We start from the raw sequence: 6,365 nt of genomic DNA on the forward strand, positions 1-6,365 counted from the left end.
GGCATGTACTTAAAGGTAGCTCAAAGCGTCCTGTTTCACTAACCCCGAGTGTAGGTTTTCCTGTTGCACACGCGAGTACCGACAATTTTTTCTGATCAAAGACCATGGGGCCAACGCTACGTTTGCGGAAAGTTGAAGGGGGGTTAGCGTCTCTTTGTACCCCCCCCCCCTCCCCCTTCACGGTCGGGTTTCTGTGCTCCTGTCTCAGCATTTCAGTTCACGGCCTTGCTGGTGACACTGATGAAAGGGGACCACCAGACGATAACAATCAGACGCCACACAGTGGACCTCTTTTTCCATAGCCTTGCTGGCGGATACTACCAGTCGGATTAAACGCAGCTGCGGCTCAAAAGCTTTGCCACCGTAGCGGACTGTGACAAGCGGCCTTAGCTTAAGTAGCTCACACTGCGCGTAAAGGAGTTGTGTAAACGGATACTACACTGCGCCTAGGCATCCATAAAATTGCGCTAGTCACGTACACATGCACCCGATCTAAACAGCGTCATTTTTAGCTGTATGATTGGGCACTCTCGAGATCGCCGGTCTTGCCTGCAGTTTGGGCTCGAGCGCGGGTTTACGTGCAGGTTCGCAGGAGCACGTATGGTCGAGTTGCGATGCCTCGTACGCCGACTTTGGGCTTGTGTACATGTCACGGCCCCTTTTCTGTGGGTGCGCTGACGGGGTCGTGAGAGTTGCCGCCTACGTGCTGAGCTCTGGTGCATGTCATGCCTTTCGTGCTTTCCGGGACTCGTCAATGTTGGAATCGCACGGAATCATACAGATGAATTCACAACGAGCGAAGCAAAAAAGATAAATCAAATCATACATATTCGGGAGGAGCTAATGGACTGATTTGCTTGGAGAAACACACCTCTCGCGAAAATGACTCGCAATAGCGACCCTGCCACGTGTTGTGCTGATCGAAGTTAGCTGATGACGTATTTTGAGCCGCTCAGTGTGCCCCAGCACGCGAGACACGCTGCCGAGCACGGTCCGTTAGGAGTTACCAAATTTCCCCGATCGAGTGAGCCAGTGACGTCACTGGTCACGCTCTCACACGCAAAGCATGGTCCGTTACGAGTTGCCAACCTTGCCTCGATCGAGTGAGCCAATGACGTCATGGCCACTCGTCCCACACAAAGCACTGTCCGTTACAAGCTGCCAGCCTTGTCCTGATCGAGCGAGCCAGTGACGTCACTAGCTACGTTCTCACATGCAAAACACAATTCGTTATGAGCTGCCAGCCTTGCCCCGATCGAGTAGGCCAGTGACGTCACAACCAAGATCTCACTTACAAAACACAACCCGTTACGAGCTGCCAACCTTGCTCTGATCGATTGAGCCATTGACATCACTGGCCACCTGTTACACACAAATCACTGTTCGTTACGAGCTGTCAACATTGCTCCGATCGAGTGAGCCAGTGACGTCATGGCCATTTGTCAAACACAAAGCGCTGTCCATTATGAACTGCCAACATTGCTCCGATCGAATCAGCCAGTGACGTCACTGGCCACGTTCTCACATGCAAAGATTATGCTAATCGAATTAGCGCTGACTGACGTGTTATGCAATGTTTTACATCACTGCGCGTTTGCTTGTAAAAACCTTGTTTTTTCTGTACCGGGCCGGATATACATACCCACCGACCACACTTGACAGACGGATCATGATGATACGGTTGACGACATTAAAAACAATGTTTTGCTTGCTACAACACTTCACCTGATTTGCTTTCAAATTCTTACGAAGTTCCACGCTTTAAACATAAAAACCCGTCTGCTGCGTCTGAATCTTGTTACTTGGATGATTCCCGGCGGGTTACAAGATTCAAACACTTTACTCCCGGCAAGTAACAAGATTCAAACGTTTTAATTCTGAGGGCTTCGGACACACCTGTCTAACAGTGCACAAAATTGAACCAGTGACGTCATCGTTCGCTATCAGCTCCCACCCACACCCAGACTCCGCCACGCCGCGCCTTCGGCCGCACGTGACCGCGGGCTTCTGGGACGCCGCCACAGCGGCCAGGGGATCACGTGACCGGACCACGGTTTTTACCGGATCCGTAAGGCGCGGGTGCGGTTATGATCGGTGGTTCGGCGCTCGACACGATTTGTCAACTGTCAACAACTGGCGTCTGACGGTCAGCGGCCGCTGCTCGGGCTGTCCTAGCCCTACGGCGGGTGCAGCTGCCAGTCTGTGCTGATGACGACAGGTGCCGGTCTGCGCTGACAACAGCTGCTAGTGTGCTGACGATGGCTGTGTGTGCTGACGACTACGACTGCCAGTGCGTGCTGACGATTGCAACTGCCAAAGCGTGCTGACAACTATAACTGCCACTGTGTGCTGACGGTGAGCCAGTGCGTGTTGACGATAGCTTTCTGTGTTAACGACGACAGCTGCCATTGTGTGCTGACGACGACAGCTGCCAGCGTGTGCGGACGACGACAGCTGCCAGCGTGTGCTGACGACGACAGCTGCCAGTGTATGCTGGCGGCCAATGCAGCCAAGCGAGAAGCATACGCCGCTACCTGCCACACCGCTCGCTGATAAACAGCAGCCACCGAACGGGTCGCGTCTGACGAGGCTTCCGAGGACTCTGAGGACTCGGAGGCAGTGTTGCTTTTCAGATACCATCGCCGGAAGAGGCTGGGTTCCTGCATGACTCACCGGCCCGGTCCGGCCGCCGGGCTGGGTACCTGATACGGGGCCGACTTGCAAATGTCGCCATGTAGAATGCGGTGGATTGGCCTTTGAAATTTGCAGGCCTAGCCTGCCATGTCGCTACCGAGAAACAGTTGTCCACAGTTGTGCAGAGTTGGATTGGTTTTCCATCGCCTGTGCACGGTGTTGCATTACGTTATGTTTTGTAAAAATGAAAAAAAATACAGCAACTAACCACGCAGTCGCTAGTGCCGAGTTGTAGGAGCAGCCGAAGAGGCCGTGCGCACAAGTCACGTTCCAAATTGGTGTTATGACTGAGACTGACTGATGAAAACTACACCTCTGATAATCTCTTCTGCACGTTTTGAAAAGAATCTTACTGGTCTGGTTCTCTGGCTAGCCAAAACTTCACTGTTCTTTTTCAATGGCGGGATGACAACGCTTCACGTAAACCATCGCGTTCTAACTCTATTCAAGTAGTTCCAAAAAAGTTACAGCCCCATAATGCGCTCCATCCCTTTCGCTACCGTCACGACGAGTCAATACTCTGTGCAAACGAGACGTAGTACGACCAAGTTCACTTGCTTCAGGTGGTGCAAAAAATTGTTTCGTCCCGTCCCATCCGTAAGACCATGAGCTGTTAAACCCGCCACATTCATTCACGCGCGACACCCACTCACGGAACACGTGTAAATATTTGTTGAGGGAGGCACGTGCCCCGGTGTTCTTTCCTCTTTGAATTCGTCCCTGCCCTAACATTTGCCCCGACTGCCCTAACATCCGACACCCTGCCCTGATGCCTGACACCCGTAGATTTGAGAACCTCGCGCTGCCTCGATCGGGGATCACGCTTGCAGCGACGCTGGTCCGAGAGTGATGCCCGGGGGGGGGGGGGGGGCCCGGGGTCCGGCCGATGCTCTTCTGCCAACGTCGCAACCCGGAACTGTTTGTGTTGGACGCGTGCGGCGTCATAACGGAGCGCCCACTGGACCCGGCCGTGGTCAGTCGAGCCGTGGCTGGATCACATCAGACGTCTCCGGCATCAGCAGACAGCCGACGGCCGGGCCTGGTCAGTCGAGCAGTAGCTGGATCACATCAGCCATCTCCAGCATCAGTAGACAGCCGACGGCCGGGCCTGGTCAGTCGAGGCGCGCTCCACAAAGGTTTGACTTGTTTTCCGAAGCCCCTCCCCCCCCCCCCCCCCATTGGCCCCAGGGCTTTTGGTACGACAAGCATGTCGGGAAAAAGGGGAAACAGGGAGAAGATTAAGCAATCAGGAGGAGACGAGGCGGTGCCCCAGTCAGCCTCCGTCACAGCCCGGCTCGAAGGCAAACTGTCTCCGCCCCGAAGCATGCTGTAACTACGTCAACAACGGAACGTCCTTCGAACCGACCCCACAAGGCGACCATGGATTACATCGCATTAGCCAAACAAGGATGGATTAGCATTGCATTCTTACGTGATATCGTGTAATATTTGCTCCAGCCGCTAAAGATATTGTAGTAAATGACATTGCATTCGACCCCTGATGACCTAGCATAATAAACGTTCCGCGAGGAAGCGCACAATACATGATAACCATCGCATGTATGCGTCACATAGGTCCCCCAGGGCATTCCAGCAGTCCAAGTCTAAAATCAAACGTAAACTAACAAGCATTCTTCTGTGAGCTGCAGCCTGCATCGTGGAACCGCCGGTGGAGCGGCGAAGATTGACAAACTGCAGGCGGGCGGCTCCGATAGCTTTTCGATTCCAACAAAATAATCACGGGAGCGCAATGGGCTCCGGCCTAAACAGCGCGGGCTGCGGCATGCACGCCGATGAGGATGCATTGATACAAGCGCATGCCTATTTCCCGCCGGGGAAGTCATGAAAGCGGAAGACCGTACTGTTTGCCGATGTCTACCGGTGCCTACCGATGTCTACTAATGTTTGCCGATGTCTACCGAAGTCCACCGATGTCTACCGATTCCTACCGATTCCCGCCGATGTCTACCGATGTCTACAGACGTCTACCGATGTCTACCGATGCACGGTTTGCGGCGGCACGGAAACAGTCATACATCAAAGCTGCCTCTCCTGGAAAGGATTACCACGCGCGGCCATACCCTGATCAGCCTGTGTGCTCAAGTCACCAGCTGGATGTCTGATCATGTGTTAGCAGTCGGCCGTCCGCCAGCTGGACGCGTAGGCCCGTCAGCCCGCGTGTCCGGACAAGCCGCCAATGATTTAGTGTGCGATGCTCATCACGTGACATCTTGCTGCAGCCAGTCACGTGTGTCCGCGCGCCGCATGACAAAGGCCCCGTGGTCACCGCTAAGGTTAAGAGGTCGCCATCGGGCGCGGGGATCAAGCAAAGGTCGTGACCTTTGGCGGCTGGGCGCATCGGCCCGCTTGGCGCTCCTGCACGGGGTGGAGCAGCATCAACAGCACCGCCACGGCCCTCGTCGCATGAGTTGAACGACTACGGGAAGGGGACACGTTTCCTTACCGTTCCCTAAATGAGATTCAAACGCCTCTTTCGCCCGCAGAATGCATATCTCTATGTCTTTGTACTCAAAAATGGTGTTTAAGTCAGGTTGTTTCCCAGTTTCCAGTTTGGCCACCCCAACGATGATTAATCCCCGACTCCACCCCTTTCAGGGAGATGGCTACAGCCATGCATTGACGCAACAGAAGACGCGATTAACTCCAGTTCCATTGTGGTCCTGAATGAGCCATACATCGCAGTGAGGATCAAGGAAATATTCTCGCGGGTTCATCGCGACGTGTACTCGCGATGGTCGTGTTTGTTAGGAAAGGACATTGTCTAGAGTCCAGATACGCCCCGGGTTGGTTTCAATAGCTGCATTCAAAAACCGTTGCACCGTCCAAACGTGCGCTTGCTCCTCGCCACGCTTTCCAGCTGTTGCTGCTATTGTTAGCTATTATCAGTATCATTACCTCCTTTCCATTGCCTTCTTATCATGCCAAGAGAAACCTGCTGATGACGAGCTGCAGTGCCAGGCCAGCACCACTGTAGTGTCAAGTCAGCACCAATGCAGCGCCAGGCCAGCACCGCTGCAGCGTCAGGTTAGCACCAATGCAGCGCCAGGCCAACACCACTGCAGCGCCAGGCCAGCACCATTGCAGCGCCGGGGTAGCACCACTGCAGCGCCAGGACAGCACCAATGCAGCGTCAGGCCAGCACCATTGCAGCGCCAGGGTAGCACCACTGCAGTGCCAGGACAGCACCAATGCAGCGCCAGACCAGCACCAATGCAGTGCCAGGTCAGCACCGCTGCAGTGCCAGGCCAGCACCACTGCAGCGCCAGGGCAGCACCACTGCAGTGCCAGGGAAGCACCACTGCAGCGCCAGACCAGCACCACTGCAGCGCCAGGGCAGCACCACTGCGGTATTAGTGCGCGCACAATACGAGCTAAACAAGATCCAAGGCTGGCTTGACCAATCCAACGGAAAGGGCCACTCGCCGCGGAGTAATGCGGAAGCTTACGTCACTGGAGAAAAGTGGGAAGCCACTCCCCCGCATGGGTAAGCCGGAAGCGATGCGGGGGCCCGGCCGGCACGGGTCATGTTTTACGGGCGAAGGCGCACGTCAAGCTCCGAGGCCGCTGCAGTGACCTCACACGAGCTGGAGGTACGGTGCACGATCGCGGCACAGTGGAAAGTGCCAGAGAAGGCCCGGACAGACACCAGG

Source organism: Pollicipes pollicipes, unplaced genomic scaffold (assembly GCF_011947565.3).
Source record: "Pollicipes pollicipes isolate AB1234 unplaced genomic scaffold, Ppol_2.1 Scaffold_1600;HRSCAF=1878_pilon_pilon_pilon, whole genome shotgun sequence".
In the NCBI taxonomy this organism is placed as follows: Eukaryota; Metazoa; Arthropoda; class Thecostraca; order Pollicipedomorpha; family Pollicipedidae; genus Pollicipes; species Pollicipes pollicipes.